The following is a 10384-nucleotide window of genomic DNA, read 5'->3' as shown; positions in this document are numbered from 1 at the left end:
TGGAGTTTAGATTCCTCCAGGCGAACATAAACCACTGCGCCCGCGCCCAGAACCTGTTGTCCCAAAGCCTGGCGCAGTGGTCGGTGCACGTGGCCGTGGTCGCCGAACCGTATTTTGTCCCGCCCCGCGATAACTGGGTCGGGGACATCGACGGGTCGATGGCCATCATCACCCAGGGTGCCGCTGGCTCCCTGCCCTTCGCAAAAGTCGAGAAGGGCCAGGGATGCGTCGCGGCTCTGTTGGGGGACTTGTGGGTAGTAGGAGTGTATTTCTCCCCCAACAGACCCTTGGCCGAGTTCGAATCTTTTCTTGTCCGGCTGGGAGCCCTGGTTGAGCAAGGCCAGCCTCACCAGGCGATCGTCGCCGGCGACTTCAACGCGAAATCCGTGGTCTGGGGTTCGCCGGCGACCAACGCTCGCGGTAGGGTCCTGGAGGAATGGGCGATTTCCGTCGGCCTGGCCGTCCTGAACAGGGGGTCTGTGGACACGTGCGTGCGGCACAACGGCGGGTCCATAGTGGATTTGTCGTTTGGGAGCCCCGCCGTCGCACGTCGTGTCCAGGGCTGGAGAGTCCTAGTGGGCGTGGAGACATTGTCGGACCATCGTTACATCAGGTTCGACGTCTCCGCGTCCCCGAGTATCCGGCCCAACAGTGGTGGACCGAGTGCCCCTAATCAGGACGGCCCGCGGTGGGCGTTACGGCGCCTCGATAGTGAGGCCCTAGGGCTGGCCGCTCTGGCAGTGTCGTGGCTCCCCGCGCCGCAGGGTCCGGTGCGGATCGAGCAAGAGGCGGAGTGGTTCGGGGTGGCAATGTCGGATGTTTGCGACGCTGCCATGCCCCGGGCCCTCCGTCGTCCTCCGCGGCGGCAGGTGTACTGGTGGTCGGCGGAGTTAGCGCAGTTGCGCGCGTCTTGCGTGGTTGCGCGCCGTCGATACGCCAGGCATCGCCGTCGCCGTATCAGAAGCAGCACGCACCAAGACCAGGAGCGGCAGCTCTACGGCCTCTACAAGGAGGCGAAGAGAGCGCTGCGGGTGGCCGTGCATAAGGCCAAGGTCGCGGCACGCAGGGAGTTTCTGGAGACTCTCGACGCGGACCCGTGGGGGCGCCCCTACAAATTAGTAATGAATAAGCTTCGTCCAGCGGCGCCCCCGCTGTCGCAGAGTCTCCGGCCAGAACTACTGGCCAACGTCGTCGCGGCCTTGTTTCCGGCCACCGAGGATACCACTCCTCCATCGATGGCGCCACCGGAAGTGGCGTCATTAGAGCTATCGGCAAGGGATATTCCGGAGGTTTCGCCCGCGGAAATGCGGGCGGCAGTGTTGCGGCTGAGGGGTAAGAACACCGCCCCGGGTCTCGACGGCATCCCAGGGAAAGCCTGGGTGCTAGCCCTCGAGCACCTGGGGCCGCGGCTCCGCAGCCTGTTCTCCGCCTGTATGGTGCAGGGCGTCTTCCCGGCGCGTTGGAAAACCGGGAAGCTCGTCCTGCTGAAGAAGGAGGGACGACCCGCAGAGTCGCCGTCGGCCTACCGACCCATCGTGTTGCTCGACGAGGTCGCTAAACTCTTCGAGCGCGTAATCCATGCTCGCCTCGTCGAGCACCTCGAGAGGGTCGGTCCAAACTTGGCCGACTGTCAGTACGGGTTTCGGTGTGGACGCTCTACCGTCCACGCGATTCTGCGGGTCAAGTCGCAGGCGGAGGAAGCAGTGGCCAGGGGTAAAGTCGTTATTGCTATTTCATTAGACATCTCAAATGCGTTCAATTCGCTCCCCTGGCCATGCATCAACGAGGCACTGCGGTACCACGTGGTGCCGCCCTATCTTAGGCGTCTGGTGCACGCGTACCTTTCTGACAGGTACGTGGTGTATCCGGGCGCCGACGGGTGGCACCGGAGAGCAATGACGTGCGGTGTCCCGCAGGGGTCGGTTCTAGGCCCCTCTTGTGGAACATCGGCAACGACTGGGTGCTCCGTGGTGCCAATCTCCGAGGCGTCGGCGTGACGTGTTATGCGGATGACACGCTTGTCACGGCGACGTCCAAGACCTTCCAGGATGCCGCGATCCTGGCGGCGGTGGGCACCGGCAATGCAGTGAGCCGAATCCGGCGGTTAGGTTTGAAGGTGGCTCTCGAGAAGACCGAGGCCATTTGTTTTCACGGGCCTCGGAGAGGGCCGCCGGCCGGTGCCCACATCGTGGTTGAGGGGGTGCGGATTCCCATCGGCAAAAATATGAAATATTTGGGTTTGATTTTGGATAGCCGGTGGGATTTCCGCGCCCATTTTGAGAAGTTAAGGACGAGATTGTCAAGGGCAGCGGGCGCTCTTTCTAGCCTGCTGCCCAACCTGGAAGGTCCTGGTATCCCTTGCCGAAGGTTGTACCACGGGGTCGTGCGGTCCATGGCGTTGTACGGCAGCCCGGTCTGGGCTGACGCCCTAGGGAGGCGATCTGTCGCCCTCTTGCGGGGCCCTCAGCGGGTCCTTGCGCAGCGGGCCATACGGGCGTACCGCACGGTCTCGTACGAGGCGGCTTGTCTTTTGGCCGGATTCCTGCCCTGGGATCTGGACGCCAAAGCTCTCTCCGACACGTTTCACTGGAGGGAGGAGGCGTTCAGGAACGGGCAGCGTCCGGCCCTGAAGGAGGTGGAGGCCAAAAGGGCTTCCTTACGGCGAGCCGCCGTGGAGGAGTGGCGTCTTAGGCTGGAGGCCCCGTCAGCGGGGCTTCGGGCCGTCGCGGCAGTGCGTCCTGTCTTTGCACAGTGGTTAGACAGGCGCCACGGCGCGGCAACATTTAGATTGACACAGGTGCTCACCGGGCATGGGTGCTTCGGGGAGTACCTGTGTCAGATAGTAAGAAAGGAGGAAAGCGCCGTGTGTCACCATTGTGACAACTGCCCGCGGGATACGGCCCAACATACGTTGGAGTTTTGCCCAGCCTGGGACGATGAGCGCAGCGCTCTCGTTTCAGTCGTCGGAGGAGACCTCTCGCTGCCGGCTGTGGTCGCTTCCATGGTCGGCAGCCCGGAGGCCTGGCGTGCGGTGGCCCACTTCTGCGAGGTGGTCCTCTCGCAGAAGGAGAGTGCCGAGAGGGATCGAGAGAGGGAGGATCCCTCCCGCCGTCAGAGGAGACGTAGGAGGCGCCGGGTGGACGACTGACCGGGGGGCTTCTGAGCCCCCCCCGCCCCCATAGGGGACGGGCCGCAAGGCGGCACCGCGCAGGGGCGGCTGCGGTCGCAGGCTAGACACTTCAACGTCAGAGGAAGCCCGCAGCCGTCCCTAATGCGCCGAAGAGGGCCACCGCGGAGTTTTAGCTGGTAGGCCGTGCATAGGTTAAGTTGTATATAGGGCTAGGGACTCGGCCCGGCGGTCGCCCGAAGGTCACCATCAAATCCGGGCGGCTCAATGCCGGGCCGTAAGGCACGGTTACCCCAGCATAACCGCTCAGTCGCCCCCCACGAAGGCTGGGCGGTAGTAATAAGGCACTTTCTCCGCGAAACCAAAAAAAAAAAAAAAAAAAAAAAAAAAGGTTCAAATCCCAAGGGCACACACCTCTGACTTTTCTAAAAAATCATGTGTGTATTCTTTGTGAATTTATCGTTCGCTTTAACGGTGAAGGAAAACATCGTGAGGAAACCTGCACATCCGAGAAGTTCTCTATTGGATTTTCGAAGGTGTGTGAAGTCTACCAATCCGCACTAGGCCAGCGTGGTGGACTAAGGCCTAATCCCTCTCAGTAGTAGAGGAGGCCCGCGCTCAGCAGTGGGCAAGTATATAATACAGGGCTGATATTATTATTATTAAATTATATTTACAAGTTATGTCCGTACAAACATTTCGGTGATTATTTTTTATTCATAAATATAAAAATTAAAATACGAATTTTAACTTGGATAAACGCGGCGAAAATTGAAATAAGATGAATAAGTCTAAAAATAATGTATATTGGTTTAGAGACGTAAAATAGATTGTATGTATTTTTTTTTAAATTTACTTATCGTTTTTACATGAAAACAATTTAAAATTGTAAGTCATAAGTTTGCCTATTTTCTCTTTATTTAATACTAGCGACCCGCCCCGGCTTCGCACGGGTGCAATACTGGTACTAAATACTCGACAGAAAAACTGTTAACGTTGTATATAAAAACATAGCGGCCCGCTCTAGCTTCGCACGGGTATAACATAACAAAATATCAGTATTTCTCCACTATTTAATGGATGTTTTTATACATATAAACCTTCCTCTTGAATCACTCTATCTATTAACCGCATCAAAATCCGTTGCGTAGTTTTAAAGATTTAAGCATACAAAGGGACATAGGGACAGAGAAAGTGACTTAGTTTTATACAATGTAGTGATTAGGGCCATTTACGTACAGCGTATGACAGTCTCATGGTACCGTAATACATAATACAAATCAATAATTTTATATTCCAGTCATACATTGGAATAGAATCCGAGCTTGGATGCCGTTTGGCTGATATAAGATTTCATGACACAATATAACATTCGTTTTACAAGACTTTAAGATTGTTGCTAAATTATGTCTCATAGACTCAGTTCGAACACATTCCATAAATAAATAATATAGATCTTCTACAGGTCCATGCACTTTACAGTTGAGTGAGATAGTCTTTTTAATCTTTTGCCTTTTTATGTCTATATAATTCCTGTTTCAGTGATTGATGTTATATAACTACAATTCAGGTATACGTATAATATTATGTTATAATATAGCTATAGGTTGTGTGTCGTATTCTATTTAACGACTAGGCAACGATATCTTTAAGATAAGGCCTTATTTTGTACTACTCTTAACAAGTTATTACAAATTAACTTTCTTATAAATATTAAGTTAGAAATATTAAAAAATAAAAATGAACGCAATACGCTAGCTACTTAACGTAGTCGAGAAAAATCATCTTAAAAGAACCAATGAAAACTCAATGCATCCCCAATTGAAAGCGCAGGTAAAAGCGAAATACTAAAAATAAAGCATTCGGCCGTTATGAGATTCCGTGGCGCATGCGTTTGAAGACCGGCTTCAGTGGCGGCAAGCGAGTGGAGGCACACACGCGCGTCTCTACAATACCGACTTCGGGTAAACTTTCGTATAATAAAAACGGAACGAATTATAATACTTATATTAAATTTTTAGTGCGAGTTTAAAAAAAAATAACAGGAACGTTTTATTATTTTTAAACAGTGGATTATTTAAATCAAAATAAAAACATTAAGCAAATTTATTTTAAATAAATATAAATACGGGTTTTAATAAATATTATCATTCTGAGTGATATTGTTTATGATTGAAATAAGTACTTTTTAAATATACCTATATATTATTTTTTTTGTGACAACAAAAAACAATTTATTAATAAATTATTTTTAAATCTCAGTGGCAGTTTTTTTATGAACTTTATGAGTTTTTTTGTTTTAAGTGCTTTAGTGATTGTTTTGTTATTATGTGATTCATAAAGGCCGATATCAGAAAGGTAAATGAAATTATATTTATTAATTATTATATCTATCATACTTAACAACATTGATGTAAAAAAACATAGTTACGATTTTAGACATTAATACCAATAATATAAGCTAGATTTGCTAGTTAGGCCTCAGTCCATCTAAGTTGAGGTCATCCAATTTCCGTTGTGGTAGCCGTAAATTGTAGTCGCTAACAGGTGGCTTGATTTATCATTTTCAGAAATACAATTTAACATTTAACCAACTTGGGTACTTTACGAACATTTTTTAAATATAAATGATCACGTGTAACGTTTTGTTATATTACTATAATACCTTGTGATTATATTTTAGTACCAGTCCACTATCCGACTACACTAATTAGTGGCATCGTTTCCATAATTGTTAGTAATTAAGAAAAATATAAGCTGTCAAGACGCTAAAATTATTTGCGAGTTTTGACGCGATTCTTTTGTTCCCATAAAATAAAATAAAAATAAAATGCTTTATTTATGACGTAGGCGAACAAAGTTGCACTTATGATATATCAAAACAATTTATAATAATAATTATTATTATTTCTGAATAACACTTAAGATCACTTATATTATGTACATTTTAAATTATATTTAATATCATACATTATACTTCATGGTTTTGGTACGGTATAAGGTATGTTTAAACAACGTAAGTATTTTAAGAAGTACACATCTCAAATAGTTTATAGTTGTTATGAATTGTAGCGGCTGGGAATAATAATATTTTGTTCCGTTTATGTCCCTATGTCTGGGAAACATTACTTTACGAAAATGAAATATATTCAAGTATAAACCCATAAGGGTGTTCAGCTATTTATCAATTATTAATAAATTATTTACTTCAAACACGATGACGTAAAATAGGTTCCTAAATTTTTATTAAAGTATTTATCAATTATGAATAAATTAAGTATTTACTTAAAACATGTATGACGTATAGGTACTAAATTTTCTACTAAGTTATTTAATTTCTTATAATTTTGAAGAAATTAAAAAAACAAATTTTTATATACAGTATAGAGAAAAAAAGTCACGATATAGCGACTAACGAATGCGTATTACTTCATCTTATTTCACTGATTACTGCCCTCGTAAATTCCCCAAGATCATTATCTAATACTCACCACACACACACACACGCATACATCTACTGTAAATAAGTACCATTTTACAACTCGATTCATAATAACGTCCTTGCGTCTTACTCATTCATTAATTAAAGTGTTCAACAAGATTGTTTACGTACTGTCATACATAAGAGTTAATGAATCGGTTAAATAACTTATAGTACTGCGTAAAACGTCTAGAGATTTTGAGTTTCAGAATAAATCCAATGTTGAATATTTTTTTGCGGGTATCTAACCTGTAGCCTTGTAGTTTCTCAGTCGTTTACCCGCTAAGGTATTCGGGGATTTTTGATGTTAAATATTTTTTGTATAATATCCAAATACACTCTTACAAAAATCTACAGTACACTTTTATAGCACTAAAAAAATCTACAGAATAGTATCCTTTCAAAGTTTATTACAAAGATATAATCATGACAAAAATACATTATATTGATACGCTTCGATGTATTGCACAATAAAAATATCGTATACTGTATTTATCTCTAATGGTCCGAGGTCTCGTAATTTACGGACTCTGTCCTTACTTGCGATTATTATTCCCAAAGGCTATAGTCAGGCGACCGCCAAATCACGTGCAAAACAACACCCCAATGTAAGTACAAATGTTGTAGTTTGTCACATTAATTAGTCATATATTTTTACGAGACGAGCAAACTGCTCGCCTGATGAAAAACGACACGACCAATAAACAGTAGCAAGCGACACTAAATTACAAAGCATTCATAAAATCCCCCCCAGATTTCAATAACTAACTGTTTCCATCATAATTCATACGCAAGGGGAAAACTTAAATAAAAATTGTTCAAAAAAATCAATTTATACAATAAATTTTAAAATTTTTGCAAGGTTGCTAATGAAAAAGGGCCCGGATCCGCGGTCTGCGCGACGGTCGGCACCAATTTACATATTTAATGCTGTCATAGACGGAGGATTATATTTTATTTTAGGACTAAATTGGCACAGATTTTTTTATTGTTTCGTTACTAAATTTCATGTCTTTTACGTGGAAGAATGTGTCCAGTGTTCAAGTAAATGTGAGTCTTATTATATTTTGGCATACATTTACTGATTAGAAAGATGTGTAATCATTTGTCGAGTCATTTTCATTACCTTTTGCTTCCCAAATTATTATTGAAGTGACATGGAAAATGACAAAACCATTACTAGGCAAACCGCTGATTAATTACCTACTTTATTGGCACGATAGCTCATTTATCAAGTCAAAGGCACTAACGACAATGACTATCTTACAATACAATATTCTCGTGACAGGAGATCTATGGATATCTTGGCATCACTTAAACTCCGTCCACGGACATTTATATTTTTACCGACATAATACAAAAAACTGAATTTCAACTCACAACGTGGCTTAAGCTCTCGGCAGCTAATATAAAAAAAAACACACACACACACACCACGCCTTTATCCACAAAGGGGTATGCAAAGGCGTAACCAGGGTTCCCACTTTTCGCCAAGTGTGTTCTGTCCTATGATGTGATAGGTTCGAGCCTATCGCCATATCGGGCACTAATTCTAGACTCCGGGCTGATACTGAGCACAAAAACACCCAAATATAACTTTGCTCCACCCAGTATTCGAACCCAGGACCTCAGAGCGCTGCCGTACAGCACATGCAGTACAACTACGCCACCGAGCCAGTCAGTTAATATCAAATCCACTTAAAGCGTTCGAATATCAAGAATCAAATTTAGTGACTCAAATGTGGTATGATTCCGATCTGGATCTCTATCGGTTGCGGTTAAGTCAGTCGTTAGAGGGAGTTAGAAACACATGAAATTCTATCAATAGCTTTGAGAATTAATATAACTGGATTTGCTTCTAGATATTAGATTATTTGCTTTGAAGATTGAACTCCTTCTTCTTATGAAAGTTGTGTGACTTGAAGTATTAACATTCAAAATTAAATCAGGTTTTCTTAATTAACTAGAAGCAGTAATTCGAAAGGAATGCAACAAAATCACTTACCAGCATTACAATGCAGCCAATCCGCCTGAGCTTCAAGCAAAAAAGTATATTAACATATAATTTTTGCATTAAAAGTAAGCATGTCTTCCAATATAATCCTAAATTAGTTTTCCAGATTCTCCCAAATATCCAAAAAGGAATATTTGTTATCTTTTCTTGTTATTAATCCGTTACGTTTTGTGTCCCGCATGTTATACTGGATTTCTTGGGACGTGCAAAGAAAAGGTTCTCGCCGAAGGTTTTTACAATGACAAAATCCCTGAAAATCATTCCATTCCGAAAGACAACATCTAAAGAAAGTTTCCTTGCATTCTGTAGTTAATTAGTATGGTAAAGTAACGCGAAAAAGCTTTTATTGTTCGTTTAAGTAGCTGACAAATAAATTCGCTCTGTTTACTTAATGAGGTAGGCAGGCTCGTCGAGGTTTAAAAATACTAGTACATTTTAAATGTCCAGTATTCATTCTTCGAAAAATAATTGGCTTTCTTAGTCTGGTGGATGCAATAGATTAGACGTGACTTTATATTTGCTTAGCTTGCCTATGCATTTTAAAATAGATTTTGTTGCAATGTACTTTGAATGAACTGACTTCTTTAAAGTATTTAATAGGTTAAATTTATCATCCACCCTTAGTCGTAGATAACTGATGCGTTGTTGTGCTGATACATAATAAACCTAGTCGCATAGCTATTAGCTACTGACGTCACTGGATGTATCGTCACTTTCGTTATCACTTCTCTTCTTAATCGCCAATTTTTATATTTCCCAACGCACTTATGATTATGGAAATAAGAGCCATCATGTACAAATCAGGTGAAATACTTATTGTATTAACTGTTCTATAAAAAGTTATAAACCCCTGAACAGCATTTCCCAAAATCACACCTTCACTCATAATAAAAGCCAGTAATTTCGCACGTTAAATTGACCGAATCTCCACAAATCGCCGACACCCATTACACAGTTGAAACTGACAGTGCTGCCTTTTAAAAATGCAAACGATTTTAATTGTTTCTCGTCTGGTATCCATATCGCTATTGTAATACGGTTGATTTTCCACCATTTTTTAATAAACGGCTGTTGTGTTTTATGGCTAGGTGTTTCGGACTCGATCATGGTGTTTTGATTAATGTAAAGATAGGGCTGTGTCGTGTTTCGTTGATCATAAAGGCGAGTTTAGGGTAGATTTATACAGGGTGGTGTAATACTTTAATAGGTTATCGGATCAAAAATCTATTTACTAATTATTATTGTAATGCTTTGTCGTGTATGAAAAAAATGTTTTATCCATTAATATAATTAGGTCTAACGATTTTTTATAATTCTTGTACTTTTATTCAAAAAAATTACACGAATATGAACGAGGACGTTGCCGTCTTTAATAAGATTTATTGATTAATGTTTGGTGTTGTTCTGACTAGAACTACAACCACGACCAGTTGGTCTGGAAATCTTTAAAGCAGGGCTATATTTAGCAATGTACTTTCAAAGGCTATAGAAGACGAAGTTGTTTCGTCTTTTGACTCACTGTAAGACTCTGTTATGTTTTAGTGATTCGCGTGTGTTGAGAATATTGTGTTTCGCAAATGAGTGGGGGGGGTCCGCTATTTGATACGATATGATAAGTTATTCGTCGCCCCCCCCTCCCCCCAGATATCAGTTGTTACGCCTTATAATGCCTCGGTGGCGTAGTTGTGTCACGGTACGACTGCAGTGTTGAAATTTCGGATTCGACCCCCGAGTCGGGCAAAGTGATATTTAGTTTTTCTAC

General features: G+C 43.2%; 1 protein-coding gene across 1 annotated transcript in view; it reads left to right on the top strand.

The window, feature by feature from the left end:
- Window positions 1–5316: 5316 nt before the first annotated feature.
- Window positions 5317–10384, top strand: part of LOC115451032 (octopamine receptor Oamb) — a 114598-nt gene continuing 109530 nt past the window's right edge. The window contains exon 1 of the mRNA XM_037440033.1: window positions 5317–5485. The gene's annotated coding sequence lies outside the window, so the exon portion shown is untranslated. The remainder of the gene's footprint in view (window positions 5486–10384) is intronic.

This window comes from Manduca sexta, chromosome 18 (assembly GCF_014839805.1).
Source record: "Manduca sexta isolate Smith_Timp_Sample1 chromosome 18, JHU_Msex_v1.0, whole genome shotgun sequence".
NCBI classification, from domain to species: Eukaryota; Metazoa; Arthropoda; class Insecta; order Lepidoptera; family Sphingidae; genus Manduca; species Manduca sexta.
Note: the sequence above shows the minus strand (reverse complement) of the source record. Positions and strands in the feature narration are given on the sequence as shown.